The sequence below is a fragment of the Podarcis erhardii genome (genome assembly GCF_964252035.2).
Source record: "Podarcis erhardii genome assembly, chromosome: 1".
Taxonomy (NCBI): domain Eukaryota; kingdom Metazoa; phylum Chordata; class Lepidosauria; order Squamata; family Lacertidae; genus Podarcis; species Podarcis erhardii.
Window position 1 is genome coordinate 128,767,919 of NC_138497.1, and position 12,940 is coordinate 128,780,858.

General features: G+C 42.6%; 1 protein-coding gene across 3 annotated transcripts in view; it reads right to left on the reverse strand.

Moving 5' to 3' along the window:
• The window catches only part of TRAK2 (trafficking kinesin protein 2), a 43,499-nt gene extending 30,668 nt beyond the window's left edge, over positions 1-12,831 (reverse strand). For 2 of the 3 annotated variants that reach the window (XM_081868521.1, XM_081868519.1), the window contains exon 1: positions 12,641-12,831. The gene's annotated coding sequence lies outside the window, so the exon portion shown is untranslated. Of the gene's footprint in view, positions 1-12,461; positions 12,482-12,640 lie in introns of those variants that run through there. The other variant, XM_081868520.1, reaches the window with a different exon arrangement.
• Positions 12,832-12,940: the final 109 nt, after the last annotated feature.

Consider the following 12,940-nt stretch of genomic DNA (forward strand, 5'->3'; position numbering starts at 1 on the left):
CTCTCAGCATCTTTAAAATATCACTAAACGATCCACTCACATTGAATATTTATATTTAGCAACCAACCACTGCCATCACTAAGTAAATTTTAGCTGTGTTATTTATCAAATCAAATTTTATTAAACGGTCACAGACCAGATTGGTTCGTACAGCTAGTCAGCGAAACATAACACCAGAAAAAACAAAGGACAATTTCAATACAGATTAGGCCATAACAACAATTTAAGATTGGACAGCATGAATAAGATTAAGTATTTGCCTTCGCCTGCATGTTGACATTGGAAAGCTCTTGTTTTCTGCACCTGATAGCGGCTGCACAGAATTTAGCAACATTGATCGTAATTACAGGAACCTTATCTTCTACCAAGGCTCTCATACATTGAAGTTCTGATTCATTTTTAAGCTTTTGTAGAACTGGGGCAATAAAGGTCAGGCGTAGATCCTCGTAATAGCTACAGTGCAGCAATACATGCAAACTTGTTTCCACTTCCGATGAGCCACATGGGCAAACACGTGACTCATATGGTTTGCCCTCATATCTGCCTAACAGCAGGGCAGAGGGCAAAACGTTTAATCTGGCCAGGGTAAAGGAATGTCTGTACTTAGGTATTTGTAAATCAGCCAGGTAGTTTGCGGGTGAGAACCCTCTCCCAAAGTCTCTAATTGTGGCGTGTTTATCCATTTTGCCCATATGACATTGCAGCTCTATGTCCCTAATGCGCTGGAGCACTTGACTTCTGGCTCTCTCATATCCTGCCGCTATCAAGATCTGCGGGGAGAATCCCAAGCTTCTTATCTTTTCAAACAGGGAAGCTTTCCAGGTAGAATGAAAGGTGTCTAAGAGTGTTAAGGGCGCCAAACCGGCCGGGAAAAAAATAAGTTTTAACCAGTAGTGTATCTTTAGAATCCACAAACGCGCGTTAACGGGTAGTTGTCCAACTTCTAAGCGGACAGCTATATTAGATACACAGGGAGGGATCCCCAATAAACACCGATAGAATTTTGCTTGAAATGCCTCCATAGGCGCAAAATTTTTAAAACTGCAAACCTGGGATCCATAGGTGAGTTGTGGGAGTATTTTTGCAGCAAAAACCTGGGAGGCCGCTGGAACGTATTTTCCCCCTTTCCCATGAAAGAATCTTGTAAGGGCTTTGTTGGCCCTTCCTGCGTTGGCAATGGCGTTTATCATCTGTTGGTGCCACGGGACCCTTTCCTGAAAAGTTATTCCCAGGTATTTGAAAGTTGCTACCTGGTCAATAGGTTGACCATTAATTCTCCATTTGTGTTTCCTTCTTTTTTTTGAAAACACCATAATTTTAGATTTGCTGTAATTTATTAATAGTTGTTCTGCTTGACAATAATCAGCAAGTGATCTCAAAAGCTTCCTCAAGCCAACGCAGGAAAAGGAGAGTAGGACTGCGTCGTCCGCATACAGAAGCACCGGGAGGGGCATACCTGCCAGTTTGGGAGGGTGGGCATTTTCTTTCGCCATATTTACTGCTAGAGAGTTAATATAAAAATTAAATAGCATTGGCGCGAGGACACATCCTTGTTTAACCCCATAGTGTGTTTTAATTTCTTTAGTTAGATGGCCTGACCGATCGCATCTTACCCTCACCCTGGTGTTTCCGTATAGACCACGGATAAGGCGTAATAAGCGTTTATCTATGTTTGTAGCGCCAAGCTTTTCCCAGAGTCTATCCCTTGGTATTAGATCAAAGGCCGATTTGAAATCCACAAAAGCTGCATATAAAGACCCCCCTTTTCTAGAGTATTTGTCTGCCAGGTGTTGAAGGATAAGGGCCTGGTCTATAGTTGAACGCTTTGCTCTAAAACCAGCTTGAGCTTCTGATAGAATATGCTCTCTTTCCATCCACTCCACTAATTTGTCACATAAATGAGCAGCGTATAGTTTGCTGATAATACTTAATAGACTGATTGGTCTATAGTTAGCTGGCTCAGATCTGTTTCCTTTCTTGAATATTGGAATGATGATGGCTAAACCCCAGTCCTCAGGGATAATAGCTGTTTGATTTATACTAGTGAATAAGGCGGCTAGCACAGGGGCCCACCATTCAACATTTGCCTTAAGAATTTCTGGTGGGATATTGTCAGCACCCGGGGCTTTCCCTGATTTAAGAGATTGAATGAGGCCAGTAATTTCTTCTGTGGTTACAGGGGGCCATTCCTTGCCAAATTCACTTGAAGCGGGAAGCAGAGCTGGGACCAGTTGATTTGATGAATATAATGAGAGGAAAAAGGCCTCCCATGCTCCAGCAGGTATAGAGTATTCGATTTCGATCGGGGAGTCTCTCCAGCTTTTTGCAATTGTTTTCCAGAACGTGGCAGAATCTTTCCTTCGGGAGGCCTCCACTAGGCACTGCCATTCCTCCCTTTGTGCCTGGAGCTTTTTCTTGTTAATCAAAGCTTTATAACTGCGTTTTAACTCAAACCAGTCTAATGGAAGCGAAGGTAGGTTCGCTGCTCTATAGTTCCTGTACTTATCCAGCAGGAGGCGTTTCATGGCCATGCATTCTTGGTCAAACCAGGGTTTGGATTTATTAGAGTGTAGAGATTGCCGTGGCATTTTTTTGTTAGTCAGATAAGGTTGTAGGGACGAAATCAGTTCCCGGAACATGTCTAATCTAGCCTCAGGAGTTGGGGAATTAACGAGGTTCTCCTTTCTAGCAAGAAAAGTATCTGAGTGAAGTCTTTCCGATATTTCATCACTCAATTTGCTGGACCATTTAATACGCGAGTATCTTAGCTCCATGTTTTCGTAACATGGGGCTTCAAGTTTATCAGAGCAAAATAAATCTTTTCTTACGTCCAGTATTAAACAGAGCGGTAGGTGGTCGCTGTCAACCCTCTCCACCACTTTGTATTCCCGTGCTCTGCTCAAAAGGTTAGATGACACTAGGACGTAATCGATAGTGGAGGCTCCCATGTTGGATATAAATGTGAATTCCCCACTGGGTTCTCTGTCGACACGACCATTTAATACGGTCAGATCCAAATTGTTGGAAAAACGTAGAAGGCATAGGCCTGCGTAGTTGCAGCCCTTGTCTTTTGAGAGCCTTGGGGGAATAAAATGGGCTTCTTCAGAAATGGGAGGTACGTCATGGAAATGAGCATATAACACTTCGTCTGATTGGCCAATTCTGGCATTTAAATCCCCAGCCAGCAGCACTGCCGCTGCAGGAGTTTGATTCATTAGCTCATCGACATATGATTCTAGCCTATGCCAGATATTTTTGATAAGCTGCTTGCCTCTTTGGGGAGGGGCGTATATATTAATCAATAGAAGTGTGCAATATCTGCATTTCATTAATAATGCCATGGCCACACTGCTCAAAGGCTCCATCTCGACGAAAGATGCTCTCAGCCTTGTGGATATTAGAATGCCTAGCCCACCCTTAACTCGTCCCCCTTTGTTGCTTGGTGAACCTGCGAGCGAGAATGAGGCAAAACCATTTACATCTAAATCCCCTGTTAGCCATGTCTCTTGCAGGAAGACTATATCATGATCTTGAATGAAATTGACAAATGATTGGTCAGTCGCCTTGTTGAGCCAACCAGCAATGTTCCATGATAAGAATTTAAGATTGGCTTTATCGCAGTCGAGTCTTTGTCAATTATTAGCTAACGTACTTTTAGGGTTTGTCTCTTTATGTATCGGTCGCCTATCGTCTTTGTATGGCGGGCTATCCAGCCGCTCCATGATTTCAATAGGTGGATGCAAAGTGCTCACGTTTGTGATCACCAGATCTTTATTATGCATATATTCCTTCTGTGGATATTCTGTTGCGGCCTGATTTTGGCCCAATTCTGTTTCATCAAGGTATCTCATTTTGTCCCATACGTCTGGTGGGGTCACCTTAGGGTTATTTCTCCTCCGGGGGGGTGATGGAGTGCTCTCTTTGGAGGGTGGCACATTCTCTCTTGGTGGAAAGTTAATCTCCGCTTTAATCTGAAGGTTACGTGCTGTGGTCTTTTTTTGGTCCCCCTTAATAACCTCGTTGCCTGAGGCTCTCTCGGCCAGCTTATCTCTTAGCTTGTCTAGTCTTCCCAAGATGTCAGTTTGTATTAATGGTGGGAACGTCCAGAACTGGTCAATTAGGATATTTTCTTCCATAGTAAAGAAATCCTCACCTCTGCTCACAAGGCATTGCGGGTTCTGTTTGTCAGGCCAGGATTTTGGGAGTTGTTTCCCCTTTCTAAGGTTTGTCTGCTTAGTTTTCAAAAGGGGGCTCAAAGGAGCCTTGTTTTCAAAGAGCCTAAGTATTGTCATCCGTGCTTTTAAAAAGGCAGGTCTTGACCTAAAAATAAACTTGGCCAGGTTCTGATCCCCAAAAGTGGTCAGTGCTCTCACTGAGTGACCATCATAATGTAGATATTCCACCGAGGTGATATCATTAGAATTAACCATTCCTGGTAGTATATCATTTAGACTAGATACAAAGTTCGTTATTCGCTGTTTCCCTGTAAGGAAGCCCTTAGGCTTCGGGAAGTTCATGAATACCAATTTTTGGGGATTTAGAATCAAATTCCAATCTCTTTCCTGACTAGAGGCTTGCCAGGTCTGAAGGGGGGTATCATCTCTACTAAACGCTTCCTCTTTCCCGCTGTTCAATTTGCTAAGTGTTTTATTGCCTTCATAGGTAGAGGTCTCTACTTCCGCAGCATCAGGTTTGTTAAAGAGTTGGTTATCCAGGGACTGAATTGTTACTTCTGCCTTCTCATTTGCTACTGGAGTCAGCCTTGGCGAGTCCTCCTTAGCCAGTTGCTGTGTAACTATCTTTGTTTCTCTCTTTTTACCCTTCTTTTTACTGCCCCGTGTGGTCGATTTATTTGGAGCCGAGGGAAGAAGTTTAAACAATTTCTGCCAGTGTATATTTCGATTACTGCAGGTATACTTGGCTTTCCTTGTTGCTTTGGTATTTTTACTTTTCTTCACTTTTACCCTTGAGTTATGTCTTTGCAGACTCTTATTTATTACTGGTTTGTTCGTCCCCACTAGCTCAACTGTTTTATGCTCTTGGGGCATATCATTTAGTTTTATCTCTTTTAATTGAGGTGTGAAGTTTTCTACTAACGTCAGCAATAGCCCATTTGTTATTATTAGATAATTTTTTATGTTAGCTAGATCAGTACTTATTGCTAGGGAATAATCTAAAGGGCAGCCGTCACTCAGTTCTGTTTGAGAGTATTTTGGAATAAGTATTTTTTGATGGGTAGATGTAATTTCTTCCGTGGGCCGCTGTTCCTTAGTAATAGAGGTATTTCCCTCCTGAAGTTCCTCGGCTAAAGCTAGTTCTTGCGCTAGGCTGCATGGAGAGTTAATATTTCCAGTATCTTGATATGTCTCTTTAAAGTAAGACGTCCAATCAAGAACAGTTAGAGAGGGGGGTATTACTTCATCAAGAATTAACTCTTTTTGTGGACTCTTACCCTCCTCCATCTTAGGGAAGTAATTTGTGATTTTGCTTTGTCTTTTACCAGGGCCCGGGGGGCTGTTATTTATCTGTAACTACTATCACTGAATATACATTTACCAATATTATACATATTGGCAATCCAAGCATAATCTGCAAGTACAAAATCACATTTTTTAAAATTACTTCATTCCAAGGGATATTTTAGAAATGTATAATTTTGTATATTCAAGGCAGGCTCATATTGTTAGCATGATAGCAAGATAATGATTCCAGAGGAAGTTATTTTAGTCTGCGGGAATAAACAAATTATACCAGTGGTACCTTAAAGACTAACTTATTTTTATGTGGCCTTTTCTAAACCAACCCCTACTTTATTAGATTTGTGAAAAGAAGAGGTAAGGTGGTGGACATGTATAGAGAGGAGAAAATATTAGAGGGAGAGAACAATAAGCACAGCAGAATAGAGAAACTGCATGATAAAATCCATTCGAGTCCAAGAAAAACATTTAGCCAAGTAAACTTTGTAGGCACATAATAAAATATATTATGAAGGGACAGTAAAACTCTCATGAAATGTCAGAATATTGGAAAATTTAAATATGTGATTAGACCAGTAAAACACAAAAAGGAAAGAGAAAAAGTGTTAAACATAATTCCACGTTGTTCTCTTTCTTCCTCTGACTAAGAGGTTAGAGGACACAGAAGTCAATGCTATTTTCTACCCAGTACTGTCTGGTTCTCTGGCAATCCTACTTTCAGACAGCTGCTGTGATGTATTCTGGCCTGTCTCTGGCCTTATTACTGTAATCCTGCTGAAAAGCTGTCAATACACTTCATATGTATGCTGTCTTCCAGTGATTAATTCTGAATAATTTAATCTGGAAAGTTCTTTACATTTTTTTTTAACTTATAGAGGTCAATATTACAATTCAGGAAATTAGAAAACAGAAAGCTATTGATGCTGTTTATTCTGATAACTCAGTAGGTTATACCGCAGAAACTCCTCATCCGAATCTTAACTCCCCCCCCCCCCATATGAATGTATCAACAATATATCAAAATCATGCAAAGGATTGATTCTGTATCAATTAATAACATTTTGGACAAATTCATCACAGGCTGAACTCTTGGCATGGACAGTTTTTTTCATGGTAGAGTATTTAAATACACCCTGAAGCTGTTTGATCTGGGGAAAACTTTATACAATCAAGCATACTAAAGTAGTAAACTGACCACAAATAGCTCAGTAAAGTCTATTTTTATACCGGTTGTTCAACAAGGAGGAGAATTCGCAAACATTCTTGACCTGTGGATGTTGCTTATGAGACTTCTCTCAGCAATGTTATGGGATATTATACAAAAATGGCAGGTACAATTCATCCTTCAGTTCCAGCTTTGGAATACTGCCAAATGATCTATTATTAGTATTTTTACAGAGCTAGAAAGGCAGAGGGAGTGGGGGGACAAATCAGCAAACTGAAGTAGACATAGACAGTTTTTATAAACTAAACTTTGGACATATGTTTTAAAAAGCCTCCTATGATGCAGTAGAAATACACAATGCACGTTAGCAATGGCATCTAGGTTTTCTCCTGCACACAACAGCTTTGGATTTCCCTCATTCAGCTCTCTAAGTACAAATGATACAAGACATATTTCGGAAGTTTAGCACAGCAAAGAGTGCCAGTATCTTCTGAATAATGCATCAGTGCTTCAAAGGTGAACTACTTTGGCAAAATGCCTTGAGGAAGTCATACAGTAAGTTCAATTAGGAGTCCTTAGCCACAATGCTTCTGTTTAAAACCACTTTTCACTTATTTTAGGGAACTAATTGATTGGAATATCTGCTCATATATTCTTCACTGCCAACCTGCACTTATGATCAGTGTCGAGACTGAGGTGAGGGGCAAACCCTCATAAAATAACATTTAAACTGCAATCGTAAACTAGCTTACATGGGAACAAACGCTTACATGAGAACAGTGTGGCTAATTTCTGAGCACTGTATAGGACAACGCTGTTAATACATAGGCCAAACACATTGAAGCACATAATGCTGACAAATATTGAGGCAACATTTATCACAGGAAATACCTGCTGCTTATCAAACACCATGGCTATTTGCAGACTCCCTGGATTGTGCTAAGCTATTTTTACTCTTTGCCAAAGTCCAACTCTTCAAAATAGCAGTCAAAAAGCAAACGTTCAAATTCTAAGCAGTTAAGAAAATTGTATGCCATTACTATCTGAACAGTTTATTTGCCAGATAAAAAAGTGCAAAACTAGATTTATTTATTTTTTTACATATCAAAATGTACCTATAGCCTAGTGAAGACCTAGTGATAACAGAGTACAGTAGTGCACTGGCAAGGAAAGAGAGTAAAAGGTAAAGAAACCCCTGACCATTAGGTCCAGTGGTGGCCGACTCTGGGGTTGCGGCGCTCATCTCGCTTTATTGGTCGAGGGAGTCGGCGTACAGCTTCCGGGTCATGTGGCCAGCATGACTAAGCTGCTTCTGGCGAACCAGAGCAGCGCACGGAAACGCCGTTTACCTTCCCACCTATTTATCTACTTGCACTTTGACTTGCTTTCAAACTGCTAGGTTGGTAGGAGCTGGGACCGAGCAATGGGAACTCACCTCGTCGCGGGGATTCAAACTGCCGACCTTCTGATTGGCAAGTCCAAAGCTCTGTGGTTTAACCCACAGCGCCACCCGCGTCTCTGCCCTAGGTAATACTATGTAATTTATTGAAGTTTATTTATATGTAGTTTATTGAAGTTTCATTCCATCCTTCCTCTGTGGAGCTCAGAGGGACATACATGGAACCTTCCCCAACTGCCCCATGCTTTTATGATGGAAGGACTTGAACATTGCTGTTTCTCGTGCACTGGGTGTATTGGCAAAGATCACTCATGCAACTTATCAGAACTATTCAAACATCACCAAAATAATTCTTAGAAAAGGAAAGCGTTCAATAAATTATGCACCAAATAAGCACATCTAGTATATAATTCCAAACACTCTTTTAGGCTTTCCAAGTACCGTAAGTCTCTTTTAAAAGACTTTCAAACATCTCTTATGATCAATTTTATATCTGTCATACTTTGAAACATGACAAATACCGTAATCTGGATATATTTCTACTTGTAACCATAAACTTTCTGTTCAAACAGTACAACTCAATAATATAAAGAGCTCTTCAACATTTAATAAGCTTGCAGCAATAACACTAACTTTACACAGCCCGCTTGGTTTCATTCTTTTCCCTCCAGCTGAGACTGATGCCGCCCAGGGGTAAATGCAACATTATAATGCTGTTTCTTAAATACAGCAATGGAGGGGTTTTTTTTGGGGGGGGATTCTCTGAAGAAATATTAAACTGGCAAAATGCTATGTGCACCTATATGGGATAACATCAACATTCACCTGACTGGGCAGTAACTGACACATTTCCATAAGCACACCCTTCAGAATCTACTATAATTACTGCCTCTGCTATATATTATATATAGTAGCATCTTGACTACTGTGGTTCTTATTCTCCCTTAACTGTGCAAATGGCACTGTAAAATAAATGGGGGGCTTAATGGAAGCAGGTAAAATGGATGGGAGAGGAATTACTATGGAGACTTAATGGAATAAGGAATAATGCATGGGCGGAGCAGAATGAATATGGGGGTTTAATGGAACCGGATCTGGTGGAATTCGTTTAAATATATGCAGTAATTGCAGGGTTTTTTATTTTTTCCAAATTATGAGAAATTTTCTCCTGCTGAGCATTCCATCTGCTATTATCACCTTGAGCAAGAAAAACAGACACAGTTATCTCATTAGGAGTATATATTGTACGATGCCATGCACTGTATCCAAAATAGTCAACTGTAAGTTTCCATGTAATTTTTTGGTACTAAAAAACAAAAAGGATTAAGTTTCCACCTTGGACACAGTCACTTTTACAGCTTGGCCACAGCTACTATACCATGCGATTCTCAGTAGATACATTGGTCGATGCATCCCTTGACCCAAAAAACATCAAGCACCCCCATTGCAGAAAGATTGATCAATTACTGCTGTTACGTCGCAATCGGCTTTAAATAACTTTGTATCTACTGTTTCAAGCAATGGCTGCATTCCCCCATCATGGTAAACCTTGGTTTACCATAAATACCCACATCACTCCTATTTGGATTCTGCATCCCCTACGAGTGGCAGCCACAAATCACAACCCTTGGCTAAGTGTTGCATCTGTAACAGGGATTATAGTATGTTTTGCAACAATCCACAATATGATGCCAAGGTCTATTTCTGGCTTACTAATTGTGGTTTGTTGGAATGAAATTACCCCACATTTCAGATGCAATGGATCATGGATTGCTGCTCCAGCTCACCAGCAGGAAAGATCAAAGCACGGGTTATCTGCATGTTCACAGTAAGCAATAACCGTAACGACTGATTTCATCTTTCCATGGGCAAGTATTTTATTCAAAGATATATACAGTGGTGCCCCGCAAGACGAATGCCTCGCAAGACGTAAAACTCGCTAGACGAAAGGGTTTTCCGTTTTTCAAGGCGCTTCGCAAGACGAATTTCCCTATGGGCTTGCTTCGTAAGACGAAAACGTTTTGCGAGTCTTGCGAGTTTTTCCCCTCCCCCCCCTTTCTAAGCCGCTAAGCTGCTAATAGCCGCTAATGCGCTAATAGGGGTGCTTCGCAAGACAAAAAAAACCGCAAGACGAAGAGACTCGCGGAACGAATTAATTTCGAGGCACCACTGTACCCAGTGAAAAGCCCATCAGTAAATTATCTGATTGCAGCCAATATGATTAGAAACCCTCAAAATTACATAATTATGGGTGTATTTGCCACTGGTACATTTGGCTGCCTACAAAAGAGGAGGCACCTGAATCTTTATCATAATTTACAAATTATATATTCCTTCGCAGCAGCCATCTGTATTACGATGGATGTTTGAAGGAGAGACATGAAGACCCATGTTTCATCATTCCTTACAGCAATTAGATGGGGGTGTTGATAGGCATTTTGATCCCCTTGTTTTCTTTTTTATCTCAGAAAAAATATATCAATCTTTCAAGTATTAGGAGCACAATTCTTCCCTGTGGCGGCACCAATGAAGTAAAGCATCATGCCACATGTATTTGTTATTGATTTTAAAACAATTAAGCTTAATAATTAAAGCACAGTGCGTGCTAAGAATAGGTTGTGCAGGGAAGCAAATTTAGAATTTGGAACTCAAAAGACATACACACAGACACAGCACTGTCACGGTATATTAGCCTCTGACTAATACTTGTTTGCCTTTTAAATAGCTTCAGACATAAATCACAGAGGTCAAACTTTGACAGGACTACTGTATCGCTGGAGGACGTATACAGAAGAGAGATGCAGGGCTTCAAAACTCACCCAGAGTCAGTTATCTTAACAAGATGATCAGTGCTTCCCCCAAGGGGTACTCAAGGGTATGCAGTACCGGCACCTCTCTTTTTTTTGGTTGTTAAAAAGTGTGGCAGTTACTGTAACAACTTCATGATGAGTATGACACCTATTTTTCTAGGGGGCGGGTAAGCACTGAAGATTAGAAAGCTGGAACAAATAACAATAATAAAACAAAACAGCCCCTTTATATATTTTCAGAAGCCCCGCTTTTATACTCCTGTTACAAAAACAAAGGCTTGTGATGCATTTGTACATTATATACAATGCAAAAGCCTCTAGCATTTTAAACAAAGGCAACTGTAATATAGTTATCCAAAAGAAGCTAAAATAGTCTTATACACCCAAGCTGCGCTCTCTCTCTCTCTCTCTCTCTCACACACACACACACAGAGAGAGAGAGAGAGAGAGAGACAGAGACAGAGACGGGGGGGGGGGGGGGGGCTTGACAACAGATTCCACTGAGGTCATCCAGAAAGGAGAAAGAGACTATTATTTCCATTCTGGAAGGAAGCAGGAAGGAGAGAAAAAAAGTGGGGAGCTGACTAATAGTCAGCATGGAGTAGTGGTTAAGTGTGGATGGACTAGGACCTGAGACTGGGAAGCTACAATTTGAATCCTGACTTGACCATGAAACTCACTAGTTGGTCTTCGGCCAATCACTGCCTTTCAGTCTAACCTACCTCACAAGGTTTTTGAAGGATTAAACGAGGAAACGGAGACCCATGCATGCCGCCTTGAGCTCCTTGGGTCAAAAGGCGGGATATAAATGCAATGAACAAGAAATAAATAGCCAATGACTGACTAGGCGGACTCCTATACTTAAGATAAAGGGACCCCTGACCATTAGGTCCAGTCGTGGCCGACTCTGGGGTTGCGGCGCTCATCTCGCTTTATTGGCCGAGGGAGCCGGCGTACAGCTTCCGGGTCATGTGGCCAGCGTGACTAAGCCGCTTCTGGCAAACCACAGCAGCGCACGGAAACACCATTTATCTTCCCGCCGGAGCGGTACCTATTTATCTACTTGCACTTGGACGTGCTTTTGAACTGCTAGGTTGGGAGGAGCAGGGACCGAGCAACGGGAGCTCACCCCATTGCAGGGATTCGAACCACCAACCTTCTGATCGGCAAGCCCTAGGCTCTGTGGTTTCACCCACAGAGCCACCCACGTCCCTTATACCCCTATACTTAGGGGAGAGCAATAAACACCAACAGATGCTGCTCTGTGCTTGGTGTTTGGGCACCACAGCCCTCCAAGAAAGGGCATCTGCTGCATTACCTTCCCCCCTCCCCAAGTCTCTTTTCCTTTTGGGCAAATTCTGGATATTTCTCGGTGGGAAGGAGTGGGGGGGGGGTAAAAAAAAGAAGGAAGTTTCAGGTGAGAGACCAAAGATGGGGAGGAGAAAGGAAGGAAGGATGGAGGAGAGAAAAAGAGAGAGAGAGAGAGAGGGGAAGGAGAGAGGGAGGCACAGCAGGGCTGATAACACTGGGGAGGAGAAAGGAGGAGCGAGGCGGGGTAAGATGCTCCCGCTCCCCCGGGGTAATATCCCCACTGGGTTCCTAGCACTTACTTCGGAGTAAACATGCACAACGTCCGGCTGTAGGAAGAAGGAAGGAAGGAAGGAAGGGCTGACTTGGGAGAAATGGAGGCTTAAGAGGAGGAAGAAGGGAGATAGCTAGGGGGACCAGGGATGAGGGGGCGAATGCAGCGCTTGCCATGCCGTCTCTTTCCCCCCACTTGCCCCCTTACCAGCTCCAGGCTTGCGCTCCTTTCCAGCCCCCTCGCTCCGGCCACAGGCGACAATTGTGCGGCCGCCTCCTCAGCTCCCTCTTTCGGAGCGCCGGAGCCCAAGTGCAGCAACGTGCGGGGGGGGAGGAGGAGGAGCGGGAGGCGGCCACAAACTCGGTCACAAGATGGAGGCAGAAAGCACCGCTCGGCCTCAGCTGCGGCGGCGGCGGCAGCGGCTTCCCCCGGCCGCCTTCCAAACTACGCTTCCCGTCATGCAACGGTGGAGAAAGGGGGCGTTCCTATCTCTCCCCGCGGCGAAAC